Source organism: Cinclus cinclus, chromosome 2, assembly GCF_963662255.1.
Source record: "Cinclus cinclus chromosome 2, bCinCin1.1, whole genome shotgun sequence".
NCBI classification, from domain to species: Eukaryota; Metazoa; Chordata; class Aves; order Passeriformes; family Cinclidae; genus Cinclus; species Cinclus cinclus.
Window position 1 is genome coordinate 48,847,748 of NC_085047.1, and position 15,400 is coordinate 48,863,147.

The following is a 15,400-nucleotide window of genomic DNA, read 5'->3' on the forward strand; positions in this document are numbered from 1 at the left end:
CCACAGGGACTCATTGCTACACTGCCAGGTCTCTCATTCTTTAATTCCATCTCTCATGTTATATACCTGAAATGAGAATGTTTCCTGTGAGGTGAGACTAATGTACTGAAAGGTCTGCTAAGTGATTGAGGCACTATCAATGCAGACTTCCACACATCTCCTTTTTTATCTCTCATCCCCCACTGGAATAAAAAAACACTACATGGTAGTGTAGACAGAGCAGGGAAACAACTCTAAAAACCAGAGTCCTGCCATCTGAGAAGGAACTGCATTGAACAAGTCAGCAGAAAATACTGCAGAGAGAAAGAGACTTGAAGATGGAGGCCCTCTTCTTGTCCAAACCCAGGGACTTTTTATCTCATTCCAGATCAAACATATCTCTATTCAAGTTTCAGTATCACTGTTAGGACTGCTTGCAAGCAGGTTTTAGCATTTTTAGTGCAACTTGATTCTTGGAGACGCCCTAACTAACATAGGAAAACACAGCTGGCAGCTGCTGTGCTACCCATACACCCACTGCTCATTGCAGCTCCATGTACACTCACTGCTCTTTGCAGCCCAGAGGCCTCTTCTCACTTTCTCTCTAGTGTTACTGCCTTGAATAATAGAATAATCTTGGGGCCTACCATTCTGAAAAACACCTATTAATTATCTTAGAGACTGGTTAACCACATGGACCTGAGCCATCATGATGCCAGTGTGCCTCTCTACTAGGGAGACTCTCACCTGGCTGCCTGGAGATTTTCTAGAAGCACTTGCCAAAGAACAGGTTATAATTTCCAGGGTTAAAGAAGAGGAAGATGGTCTGTTTTTCCAACAGCAAGCAGCACGCAATCCTCAGCTGCTTGGGGAGAGGGGAAGAGCCCCAGTCCCCACTCCCTGCTCACTGCTGATGACAGAGAGCTGTCAGACCACCCAGCTTTCCCTTGCCTTGTCAGACCCACTGGAGGGGCTGGCACCAGCACTATTCCCAGGATGGCTGGAGCAGACTGTGCTGGGAGAGATCCTCAGAAATGGAGAGAGAATTTGTGACTGAAACTCCAAGTCACTGCCTACTCCAGACAAGCAAACTGTGTCAGAGTGGGTGAATAATTCTTATTAAGTGGAAGGATATTCACAACACAACCACAAAACCTTTTCCATGGGTTTATCATCAGCTCTATAAATAAACTGCTGCCTACTCAAGCTCTTTCTTGCCTTTGATGACAGCTGAAATATTTTCAGGACTACAATACCTGTGTCTAGCCTCAAAGTAGCAAGGGCTATTTAAGGGCTTAGAAGAGCACCTACAGAAATGCAAACGCTTCGGAGCTCGGGAGCTCGGTGGATTTGTCTGAGCTGGCTCTGGCTTTGTTGAGAGCTGGAGCAGGGCAGCACAGCCTTAGGGCTGCCCTAGGGTAGGCGGGCTGCTCCCTGCTGAGGCACCTTGCTTAAATTCCTAGGACATTGTCCACAGCAGAGGGCTTGGGCACCAAGCCAGCGGCAAACTCCTGGGGTATTTGTTTATACCAAGAATATGCCCTAGTTTAGGGGGTTTCTTAAGAGAGTTGCACACCAGGTAAGCACTTGAAAGCACATTGGCCAGAAACTAAGGCCCCATACTTTCCTATCATCTGTGGAATTAAAACATCCTCCCATTATTTAACCCTGCCCCACCTCTGGCCACCCTCCTTGTACCAAGCTTTGAGGGCCCCTAAAGGAAACATCAAATGCACTGAAAGACTATAAATAGTTAGGGAAAATGAGCCCTGAAATGTATTTTGATAGAGATATTGGAAGAAGAGTAATTTTTAAAATGGAAAATACAAACTAAGATGGAAAAAAAAAGATATTCAGCCTAGAAAAATACATAGTCCCCTTGGTACAAGAGCAGTGCTGTTATAAAAACCTGAACTCACTGAGAAGCTTGGGAGGGTAATGGTGTGAAGGAGACATACCTGGGATTTGGGCAAAGTCACTGACACTTGGCAGGGAGCTTTTTTTCCCATCTTCAGCTCTCAGAGATGGTTTTCACTCCTCAAGGGTGAAAATCCCTCAAGAAAACCTGTTATGAAAATTTTAAAGGAGACAACTAGTGGAAATAATTATGTGAGTCTTCTCCTTTATCCATCCAACTCCACATGTGAAGCTTGGAGAAACTTGATGACCTTTGAGACTTTGGAATCCCGCATGGGTTTGGTTCAAAGTTGCTGGAGAAAGAGCACAGGGGAAGGCTGTAGGTAAGGCACAGAACTGGGGAGAAAGCTTTTTCACAGGATGGACTCTCAGATGAGGAAATCTGCCTTGCAGCAAGGAGGAGTCACCAGGTGTGGAGGGTGAGGAGAGGATCCTGTGGAGCCCAGTGGGGCAGCAGCTGGAAACCCAGAACACCTCTGGGGGCTGGGAGCACAAACCCACTCCCCTCTGAAGCTAAAGCAACCCATCTGCTTGTCTCATCCCAGGTTCAGCACCTCCTGCCAGCTGTATGCCACTGCTGGATTTTATTGTTACTTCTATGGTAAATGTCAGGTGAAGAAGTAAACAACTTCACCTCTGGTTTCCCAGCCTTCAAAGTTCTGGGAAATGTCCTTCTGCCCCAGGGCATTGCTGGCAGCAGAAGTGGCAAGGGGAGAGGGTCCTGAGCCCCTGGCAGTGCACAAGGGAACCACAGGCAAGAATGATGGACAGCCACACTCCCTTGGATGTCCCAGATAATCCAACCTGTTACTAGGAGCAGGAATGTCAGCTATCAGGTTTTTCATTCTGTATTCCATTTAGGGATTTTCGAAAGACGAGAGCGTGATCCAGAAAAGTGAGGATTTTCTAAACAAAATCGGTCACTTTCTCTTCCTACAAGATCTCAATAATAAATACAGCCTGCAGTCTTTGCAACATGGCCTACCAAAAGGAGTTTACAGCACCCCCCCTCCCCATCCCCTGAGATGGAATACAGGGATGGGGAGCAGAATGAAGCCCCCACATTACAAAGGGAAATGTTTAGTTATCCTGACCTGCTACACCATTTAGACAGAATTCTATGGGTCTGGACAAATAATAACTCTGGATAAATCCACGAGTACCGAGTGTCCTGTTTCAAGTGTTCATCAAGCCACTTTCCATTGGAGGATAGGTTTAAATTAAATATTAGGAAGAAATTCCTTACTGTGAGGGTGGTGAGGCACTGGAACAAGTTACCCAGAGAAGCTGTGGATGCTCCATACCCAAAAATGTACAAGACCACCCTGGATGAAGCTTGGAAGAATCTGGTGTAGTGGAAGTTGTCCCTACCCATAGCAGGGAGGCTAAAACTAGACAATGTTTATGGTGCCTTCCAACCCAATCCATTCTAAAGTTCTATGATTAACCAGCAGTCCTGGCTCACTGGGGATGTTCCAGTTGACTGGAGGCCAGCAAATGTGGTGTCCATGTATAAGAAGGGCTGGAAGAAGGATTTGGGAAACTACAGGCCTGTCAGCCTGCCCTTGGTGCCAGAAAAGGTCCTGGAGCAGGTCATGTTGAGTGACACCATGCAGCACCTGCAGGACAAGGAGGGGGCCATGGCCAGCCAGCATGGGTGTGTAAAAGGCAGGTTGTGCTCAACCAACCTGATCTTCCCTTGTGACAAGGTGACAGGCTTAGCAGATGAGGGAGAGGCTGTGGATGTAGTCTGCCTGGAATTTAGTAAGGCATTTGATGCTGTTTCTCACAGCATTCTCCTGGAGAACCTGGAATGATCAAGGCTGGGATGTGTGCACAAAAGGTTGTTAAAGATAGGACCAACGTCCAACATCTTCATCCCACCTACAAATTAGAAAATGCAGTTTGCTTGTCTCTGCTTGAATTAATACAAGGTAATCAGCACATCCCTTCAGTAACACCTCACAGGCATCAGCTGGAGGGGTAAATTACAGCTCTGGAGCTGATTTCCCAAGCAAGCCATGGCAGGCACACGGCTCAGAGTGGGGCTGGATTCCAGCCAAGTGAGGAAGCAGCACTACTGCCATCGACTGTGGGGAAATAACAATTACAATTTGCTGTAACTGTTTATAAAAAAAAAGATAGCAATGTATTTTTTGTTTCAGTAATTGGAATGAGACCGCTTGTCTTCGCCAGAGACTGTTGGATGTGTAACAGTGTAAAGTGAATAGGTTTTGCCATAACTTTTCGTGATTATAACTGAATGTCACTTTATTTATTCATCGGAGGGAATTAATTGGAAGGGGAGGAATACCACATTTTGAATTATTTCTGGAGACAGAGGTGCTGCCAACTGTGCTCAGGTTTTTAGAGCCTAATTAGCAGCATGCTGGAACTGCACCTCCTCTGATTACTCCTGATTACAGGCTCACTACATCTTGTAAAAAAATAGTTCGATGTTTATAAAACACTTTCCCCAGAGTTTGTATATGAGGATTTTTGTGTTGCTGCCAAGCTGTTCACCTGCCCCGGGGGCACAAGAGCTCATATATTGACAAAGAAAAGGGCAGGGGGTGCTGGGGAGCCATAGCTCCCCAAGGGCATGGGGTAGCTGGAGAAGCAGCTGCCACCAAAGGCAGGAGCAGCAGCATCCTCTGCTCAGCAAGTGTCTGGGAAAACTCCATTTCCCTTCATCAAAAACCAGTGTGTCAAACCAGACTGTTGTTTGGATGGATGGTTAACAACATACTCCCCACCAGCAGCACAAAACACAGCTTCCCAGGAGTCCATCCTGCAGCCACCCATGACTTACGGAGAGAAAACCAGAAATTCTCAGGGCTGCCACGAGTTCTTGGCCAGGCAGAAAGCAGCCCTGCAGGTTTGGTTTGTCGGTGCAGAACTGAGGAATTCTGGACTTGCTGTTCAACACAGGAGCAGGAGGACAGCCGAGGGCAGGAAAGCTGCTGTAACACAGTTTTACCTCAGAGCTTCCTTCTTGCCTTACCTGGCAGCTGCTGGGTTTCAAGGTGATGCAGTCTGGGCAAGCTGCCCTGTCCTGAGGCTGGGGGTCACAGCAGGGCAGCTGGAACACTGCACCCCACTGCTGCCTTCCTGGGACCCCCCTCATGCCCCCAGCTCCACTACTGTGGCTTAACCACAGCATCAGGAAAGACCAATGTGTCTGCTGTGCAGGACAGGAAAGTAAAATGGCAATGCATTACATGCAGCTGAGAATGAGGAATCCTATGGCAAACAGTAATTAATGCCTCCTGCCACAGATAATTATTACTGTGGTTTACCTTCTTCAGCAGATAGGGACCCATCCCCACTCGACTTAGGCTGTATAAACTGGTGGAAATAGCCTGACTCCCCTACAACCTCAGGATAACACAGTAACTCACTGGGAGATATAAATGGATATAAGCAGTGCAAATTTAAAATTAGAAAATGGGTAAAAATAAGATATTGTTAGCAGCAGACATAGTATCACAGATAATTTACAGGTGTTCCAAGGATAATTTTTCTTAAGAAGGAGATCATGAAGTGAAGTCATCTTTCCAATGCTTTTCATTTACAAATTACTAAATCTTAAACACAGTCCTCATATTACTCATAAATGGAGAAGAAGAAAAAGGGTATTGTGACTTTGCCGGGAAAATGAACCTGACATGGCTGCCCAAGCCAAAGTGCAGATGGAGATGAAGAGCAGACCTCTGACATGTAGGAGATCTTGGAACTGAAGTGTGTAGCTTTGTACAGTACAACAAAAACACTGCACAGAAGTTTCCAGACAACAGAATAAGTGGTAATGTCCTCTCTGGCAAGCAGCACTGCCCAGTCTCTGGTGAATGTTGCCCCCGTGTTACATGGACTACCTGGAGCCTGAGGATCTGCAGCTCTCAAAAAGCAGAATTCATGAGTCACAAATTAAATTCTGGGGTTGGGGGTTAGGTTTGAATCTGTAGCAGAAACATTCTCCTGCTCTCCCAGGTAGGGAGAGCCAAGAACTTCCAGTCTGAATGCAAAGGAGCCAAGTCTCAGACCTACCCCAGAGGAGAGGGGAGAGAGTAAGAGGAGAGCAGGACTGGAGCTGGTGGATGAGTTAGGCTGGGAGTTGAGGCTGAGGAAGACAGAGGGAGGTACAGAAGCAGAATTCTGTGGGTGCAGACATCTGCCCTAAGAGGCAGAGTTCAGAGGTGGGGAACAGGACATACGGAAAATGAGACTTACACACAAACAAAGAAATTTGGAGTCAAAGAGAGTGAGGTGAGATCACACTTAGGGAAGGAGAGGTTATACATACCGGGGGGAGGAAATCGCTGGTTCAAACTGACCATACACAAAGTGACAGGAAAATTCTGAAGGCAGATGAACAGAAGGGTACTGAGCTGCTGTAAGTAACCTTGTAAGAAAGCCAGCAAGAGGCACCTTAAATGAGGAGATGTTTGCCACTTAGAGGTGTCCCCCAGGAGTGGCAGGATGAAATTTATAGCTCTGTGATACACAAGGGTCACAAGAAATAATAATAGGTCTTTGATTTTAAAACACAGAAGATGAAAGCCAGGCTATTCCCTGTGGTAAACAGTGGGAGGATGATTGATCATCATCATAAATTGAAGAGGGAGGAGTTCAGACTTGCAAGGAGAAACTTTCACAGCAAGCACAGTCAGGCAGTGACACAGGATGCCCAGAGAGGCTGTACCATCTCTGCCTTGAGCATTTTCAAGACCAAAATGGACAAAGCCCTGAGCCACCTGGCATGATCAGAGATGTTGTTTGAACACAGATTTGGGAAGGGAATAGCTCCTGCTGCTTCACTAACCAATTTTAATTAATCACAGTGAAAAGCAAACAAGACCATGGCATTGAAAGTTAATTCCAAAAACTTGCCATGGGCACACATGAAAAAGAGGGTTGAAGTGGGAAACAATCTCCTCCAGCTTAGGGAGTAGGAAAATCACTCCAACATCACCTATTTTCTTCAAAAGTCTCTGTGAAGCTCCCTTACTGTCTCACATTATTTTTTTATTCCAACGTCTTCAGAAGTTAACCATCCTATTTCTCACTCTATTAGCTGAAATGACAGCTTTCTGTACATATCCAAAGTTTTCAGATCTTCTAGATACTGATAAATTATCAGCACAATAAACCATCTCTGCTTCTTCCTGCTGTCTTTCAGTGAAATCCAGAAAGCTACAAAGTCAAGCATGCAAAGGCAGCCAAGGGAGGAAGGCAATCTCAGTCCAGCCTCTTAGTGCGTGCATGTTATCAGGCTTATCAAATATTTTGGCTGAAGCCACTGTATCTTGTGGAGAAACTAAACAAGCACAGCAGACTCGAGGTATTTATCCTGCCTGAAACCCTCATGACTACCCTGTAGTGCTCCTGAAATCTGGACTCCCTATAAATCCGTCCGATGAGTTGGCAGGCAAGCGAATGGATCACTGTCTTCACTCTGCAACTGTTTCACCAAAAACCGGTCTACTATGTCCCCACAAAACATTTCAGTTTTCACAAATCATCAATTTCTAACAAAATTTGCTTTGCTGGGAAACTCCTACCCAGTTATAACTCTGAAGACACAAGTGCACAATACAAGAGGTGCAGACCCTCTTCAGAAAAGGCCATACCCCATTAGCAGATTTTACACTGGCCCTTGGTGGTTTGGTGATCTCCAATCCATCAAGACTCAGGGAGAGATGGATGGGCTTTGAGGAAGTTGAGACACATTCTTTTGGTGCTCTGAAGACCAGGAACAGCACAGCGGATCCAAGCCAGTGTCCTACTGGAAGCCAGCACAGGGCTGAGCGTGCTGGGGCATTATGTTTGCTGTGACAAGTGCTGCTTGGTAGGTGGCCCATTGCATGCTCAGCAAGCTGGAACTCCTTCTACGCTCCCTTCTGCCATCCCATTGTCTGCCCAAGAAAATTGCTGGATTTTATTTTGATGTGGAAAGATGAACAGGTTTCAACAGAACGTGATTCTGTTTTCTCAGAAAGCTGCTCTTGCAGCCCCTTTTTTAAAAGCACGTATTACTGACATGAACACAATTGCTTTTCCTCACAACAGCACTCTAAAGCAAAAAAATCCCTAACACATCATTAGTCATCAGCAAAATTCCTTATGACATCGAGTATTTAGTACATACACATGGCACTGCCTTGGCAGCACTGGTTTAATGTGTATGAATTCTGCAGCACAGAGCAATGTTTGTCCTTCCACAAAACAGCCAGAACCAGTGCTGGAGCCCATGTCCCAGGGTATCCGGGTGGGACCACTGCTCTTCTCAGTCACAAATACAATGTTTCAGTCTGTCTTGCTCTTCAGCAATATGAGGCAAAACTAATGGCTGCTTCTATGATCCACAGTGGTCAGTGTTCCTCAAGGTTTACCAGTCCTAATCCAGCAACAGGAACATCAGATTTGGGTTTTAATCTCAGGGCACTGCAGAGGCATGGGGGTAGGCACATCTATACATCCAGCAACCAAAGAATGTCTTACAAAACAAAAATCCAAACCCTTCAGTCAGTTGGCCATTCTGTAGCTTCAAACTGTACTTTATTAGTCAACATCATCATCATCATCGTTTATTCCAGTATTTTATGAAAGACATACAAACAATTTCACAGAATGGCATGTATATATTACATAACTTTTTCATTTAGTTTATAACATATTCTAGGAGGTGGCTGTTTTTCTCAAATACCTGTATGATCGATAAAAAAACCAAAAAAACTTCAGGTCAACAGTATAAGAAAACAGACTAAGCACAATTTTCCAAGGCTTATTAATTCAGTATTGAAAGTTTAGAATTCTATATGGGATAAGTTAGCTATCACTCACATGTGAATGAAATAATTATATCTATGTTTGGCTGCATACTTCACTCAGTTTTAAGTTGAAACTTATTCACTTAAATTTATAAAAGCATCCAAATCTACTGCAAATGTTTTCTCTAAGCCTCAAATGGTATCTGAATGAAACTGAAGCTGTGGAGAAAGAATAGTTCATTATCTGAGCACAGTAAAGTTATGAGCAAAGACTGCTTTAAAAAAAAGCCTATTTAAAATTGAACTGCTTTTTCACACATAACATGTGAAAGCTTCACTGTTGATGTTAGTCATTTTGAATGAACAGTATTGATCATCCATAAACACAAGCCTTTGCTCACACAGGTTTAAATATGCCACACGTAGGACATCCCTAACACTTTTACCATTGATATTAATTACTAGTTCCAGTGACTTTAAGAAAACAAGGATTTTATAATGCAAACATTTTTTTTTTCCATCACCAGGCACAAAAATGGATTCTTTACCTTATGTAAAACTACTGAAATATTCTATTAAAAAGTAAGGCCAAAATTGCCAAGTCTGTATAAAAAGTTAAGCTTCCAACTCCATATTAGGCATCCACATGGTAATGACCTTTCCATAGACAGAGATTATGTAGCTCCTTTACATTTCAGGGGACTTCTACTGTTGACACTGAAAAAATATTCAGAAGACAAGCAGGATTTTAAATAATATTGAAACTAGTAGTTTCAGGCACTTATATTTCAGCAGTTTTTGTTTTTAAATATGTACCTGATTTCCCATATAAAAGTAGCAGTTTGAAAACATCCACTTTTAGATAACACACTTTAAGCATCTGCAGGTCTCGTCTCCATTCAGCTTACGTTTGCATGAATATGTCAAAATGTTTTTTTAATTCCTCCTCACATTTTAGGAGAAACATTCAAGAACTGACAGATTTGTGGAAGAAACCCTCAAGTTGGTCATTAGCAAGAAGCCAGTGATTTACATATAATTATCTAGACATCCACAACAGAGCAATCAGCCAAATACATGGAATGCTAATGTGACAGCTGAATTCTAATCTGCCCATCTTCCTTAATATAATTTTAAAAATAACAGCAACAATGGGAAACCAGTCTTGATACAAGGAGACTTAGAACTTAGATTCACCAAATTTAATCATTTGTAAGAAGGGTTCCAGTAAATCATTAATCACAAAACATTAAAATAATTTGCAATGAAAAACACCTCAAGCTTCCAAAATTACTGTAAGACCTTGCCTGCAGAGTAGGAAAAACACTTAATTGCTTTTCATTTCACCAGAAAGGTAAGTCATCTGCACTGAATCAGCATATCAGATAATGCTCAGAGAGAGATGCTGCTTTTTGAGGGTACATATACTCTTAGGGAGCACTTGAAAGCTTTGCTCTCTCAGATATTCAAGGCCATAAACTTTCATCACTCCTTGTTTCCACGTGAATTATGCCTTTTTTTTTTTACATGATCTGTTGTCCTCATCAATAAAAATGTTTAAAATATGTAACTCATATTAAATTTAATGATTAACTGGATTTTTGTAATCTTCCTGCATGCTGACCCCTAAAATCGTACCCAAACCTTAAGGGGACTAAACAAAAAAAACACATTTCTGCTCTTAGGTAAACAGCCACAAAACATCAGGAAATGTTTTCTATGCATGCCCAGCCAGGAAAGGAAATTGGAGTCAGATCATGGTTTAATGAGATAATCACCACAGGCAGATGCTAAAATGCCCCTCAGTTAAAAACCACCGAGCTGAGCAAGTTAGAACAAAATGTCTTGACTATGAAAACCACTGAGCATATGCTAAGCCCTTGAAGCTGTTGTGCCTATTGCACACAAGAGCAGGCAACAAGCTTAGGCAGCTTTCTATCCAGGCTTACCACTAATTTTGCAAAGAGCGTTTTATAAAATTGAATTTTCATCGCACTTCACGTAGGTGGCTGCAACGCTAGAATAGAGCAGGACAAGTGCCAGGCTGTCCAGAGCTCCTGAGATTTGTGGCAGCTGTTTGAAGCACATTTTCTTGATGGAAAACACTGAAGTGGGACTGGGTTACTCAGGACTCATCCTCCCCCTGTAAACCCAAGATTTATCTTTTTGTGAGGGGCACACTCGGCAGCTGCGTTCTCACATTCTTGCTTCTCAGTTTCCAAAGTGGAAGTTGGCATTTGTGCACTTGGAGATAAACATTGCTGTGCTGTCACTACTATCCCAGGTACATTCCTTATGGAAGTTTCCAGTTGAACACATGGCTGTGTCTTCTGACGTGTGTAGATGCATCTGTACAGCAAAAACATCAGAAGATGCCAGTTTTTGGACACACAGACTCACAGTGCAGGCTGATAAGTGGTGTAATACAGACTGCCCCATCAGCCAGCCTGTCACTGTTTTCAGAGATTTCAAGGCTCTGGGGCTTTTTTCATCTCACTATAATCCCTATTAACAAGATTTTGGTATGCTACTATTTTTTTTAAATAGACCAAATTTGTCCAAAAGCAGTGTATCACTACTTCATATTCTTCAAAAATTTTCTTTACTCACTGAAACACAAAATTATCATGCATTCTACTTTTTTTAAATGGCCAAGTTAGTTTTCAAGGCTCTTTTTTACCCCCACAAATCTGTATTACCTTGCACATAATCCAATAATGAATAAAGACAGAAGACAACTTAGGAACTATAGCAATTTTTGTCTCCTTTCTCCTTTGGTGAATTATGAATTATCCTACATGCAAAATACAGGAAAAAAGAGGCTAATTTGTGTTGTGGTGTGTATGTGGAACACTCTTCTTGATCTCAGCCTCCAGTATCTCCCTTTAATACTCTCCAATTCAGGAAAAGTTACCAGAATTAAAAACAAAGAAACAAAAAATCACACGCCCCACCTCCACCCCCCCCAAAAAAAAAATCAACCCAACCAAAACAGAGTGAATACATAACCTATATATATATTGAAACTATACATTTAAAGTTGTTTGTTTCTCTTTAATAAAAAAAAAAAAAGGAATGAAAAAGAGCAGTGGTGACTCTGAGGGTCTTGCATATGTAGCAAGTACAGCCCTGATGAATGCATTTTTTCTTCCAGTATTCACTGAAGGTTCCTGGTGGCTGCTCTGCAAAATTTGGGTCCTGTTAGACTGGTCTAACAGAGGACTGTTAGACCTCTTTGGCATCTAGCTCCTACAGGTCTTCTCATCATCTAATTTTGACAGACCCCTGCGTAACATAGCCATGGCATGCCATGAAACTCTAAACAAACTCAAAAATAACCTAAAAGGCATCTTCTGTAAAAGAAAGATTTCATTTCTTAAGTATGTTTCTGATTATGCAGCAATCTTAGGGCAAAACACTGCATGCCTTTCATAGTTTCCTTAAAAAGAAGAGGAAAAGGGTACACCAAGGTTGCATTTGTTCAATCCCATGATTCCAATTTTCTTTTTTATATTGAAGAGTACTTTCACCACAGAGACGTGACAATTTAGAAAACAGAAAGCATCACATATTTTCAGTGCAAATACCTTATATCTCATCTCTGGCATACAACCCAGTGATTTACCAAACATTGTCTGAGGCTGCGTATCAGCAATCCTCCTTGACATGGAAGATGCAGAGAAGACAGATGTGACATAACATTGGGATAATGAGCCTCCAGAAAGCCAAATAAATGTGCAAGCATGGAAACAGGCAACTCGAGCTGAATGTTGTTAGCACATTTTGTTAGAGCTGACCATGGCAGCCACTGCAATGAAGCAATACAAAGTGAAAGAGAGTTGGAAGATCATAACAACCACACCTCAAAGCAGCTGATGTACATCAAGTTGTGTTATGATCTGATGACACTCAAATTCAGCTGATGAACTCCAGAGCAGAGGCATCCCTAGATACTGAATCACTTAATAATACAACATGCTAATAAAATATTTTGAGATCTTCACTGTTTTTTTTTTTCCTGAAATCACTTACAGAAAATACACAAATGGGTCCTAGTGAAGAGTCAGAAAATCTTTGTAGATCAGACCACTAAAATATTACACTCCATATATGCATAAATTGTTTCTGGAGGAGCACTCATTAATACAATCATATCAACCTTAAAAATCTCTGTATAGGCAGAAATTTCAAATAGATTGAATCAGCAAATGAAACACATTCACACAGGCATGAAAAAGCCTAGAATGGCAGGATGTTTTGAGCACCCCCTCCATTCTCCGAATACCAGAAATCTGCACAAAATACAATATTTTGCCTTTTGGGGGAATGCTGCTTTCATACATGTTGTGTCCGTAAATTGTTGTAAAGCTCCTTCTCTCTATTTCCAGATAGATTCCTGCTGTGCATTCTCTCTCCTGGATTATATAACCTGCAGAATGCAGGTCAAGGACACAACTGATGATCCTTCTGTAATTAGCGTACCCTAATGATGCCAACATGGGCTCCATAACAAAGACCTGGGAACAAAGTACCTTGCTTTCTTCTGAACCCTTACAATCTTCTATGCAGGCTTCAACCACAAGCCACTAGAGAGAAAGAAAGAATATAATCTATTTGTACTTTTCTTAAGAAACTCACAGATATTACTCAGGTCATTTCAAAATGGGCAGTACCTACAATCTTCCTTATATATCCCACACATTCTTACAGAAGTTCCCCAAACAATATATTTTAACAACAACCAAAAAAAGTTCATTACTGCCTCATCACACTCCATCAATAAAACTGGAAACAATGGATTTCAGGGATCTCTGCATTTAAGAGATGAAGCTTGTGTTTATTTGCATGGTAGTTGACCTGCACAGTTCATTTATAGCAATCAATCAGTGGCAAAGCTGCTGCAAAGTGAACAACCCTTGAATACAGATTATGTAGAATATTAATTCAGGAATAATTGAGTACTTGGAGGCTCACAGGTAAAGAGACTAATGTATTATACATCTCACATTATGCTGTGAGAGGTTAGAGGACTTTGAAGACTTACAAGACCAAATCCATTAATACTGCATATCACATTGTCAGGAGGAAAAAAACCCCTGAACTTCTAAGACACACAATCTTAAGATCAGCTCAGACTAATGTGGGGGAAAAGTGGAAACCTTACGCAGTAAAGCCACTCTTTGGAAGCAAACAGCCAATACCTGCACTGTTTAAACTTTTAGAGAAATCACAAAAGTATCATCAGCATAACACTGCAACCCACAGAAAATTAACATTGACTGAAACATTTCCTTCTTTTAGAGATAAAGGTAACCAAAAAGGTGGTTTCATCTATGAATTCAATTTCCAGAAACTGCTCTCAGATAACTTTCAAAACCCCAAACCAATGACAAAAGGAAAACAAAAACCCAAACCCACAAATGCAAACCAACAAACCACCACCCTGTTGCACAGGGAACAAGCCAGGATGTCCTACCCAGCTTCAAGATGCTGCTCCAGAAGGACAGAGATCTGTGGATCTTACATTAATCTGCCAGCCCTATGCAGATGTCACAGTCTGTGGTGGGAGATCTGAAGTGGCCCCAAATCCCTATGTGCTACCACCGTGCGAATACCACCTAAGGAGGTGCAATCTGATTTAAATTCTGAAAAACAGCTTGATTTAACCATTCATACACATACTCAACACCTAAAAGTCACATTTCTAGGCAATAAAAGCCTACAGATACAGTCGTCACACCTACAAATATGGCAGGGTCTGAGCTGTTTGTGAAACCTCAAGTTTATTTACTTGCATTGCAAAAAAAAAAAAAAAAAAAAAAAAGAGTGGATTCCAGGTGAAGAATGATCCCAGATCATCCATGTATACTGTAACCAGCGACAGTTTTTATTTCTGATGCTGGATTCCTGTCCTTTGTCAGTCTCTCACATATTAATGCTGCAAATACTCACATTTTTCTTTCCTTCTGTTTCCTTCCATCCCACAAGGCAGCAATTCAAGAAATCCCTTGGGTAACTTGGACACATACTTTGTGGCAAGGTACAAATTTGTTTTTAAGGGAGAAGTAGTTCAGGAAGAACAGTATTTAAAACTCCCTTCTCTTCTACTTCAGAGACCAAGGACTTACCAAAAACTACTCCTAGAGAAGCACATCATCCAAAAACACAGCTGGTACCCTATGATTTCCCTAACCACACATCGAGTGAGATACTTAATGCAGTGTATTTAAACACACCTCTCTGCCCAGGGCTCAGGGCAATTGGCTTAATACAGCAAGTTGCACAGAGTTTTGTTGTTTGAAAACATTATAAAGTACAAAAAGGCAACTGACTGACCATCTGAGCTCCACAAAGGATACAGTGTGTATCTTTAGAGAACATAACTTTATTTAATAGAAGTTTTTTGCTCCAATATACAAAATAAGGGACTGCAATCCCAATTAACATTTACATAGTTACACAGCAAATAAATTGCACCATTTACAACAGACAACTGTCCCACACTCCTCACTGTATTACAGTCAAGAAAAAAATCCTATGTTTTACATACCAGTTATGTTTTGTATTTCTGTCTCTTTTAATTCTGTTTAAAGTTGCAGTTTCTGACATCAGTTTAATTAAGAACTTACAATTATTTCAGCTGTGCTAAAAGAAAAATGAAATATATATTTTGGAATACTACCTCAAAAGCCCTAAACAAAATAAAAGTATCTTATAAAAATACATAGCAGGAA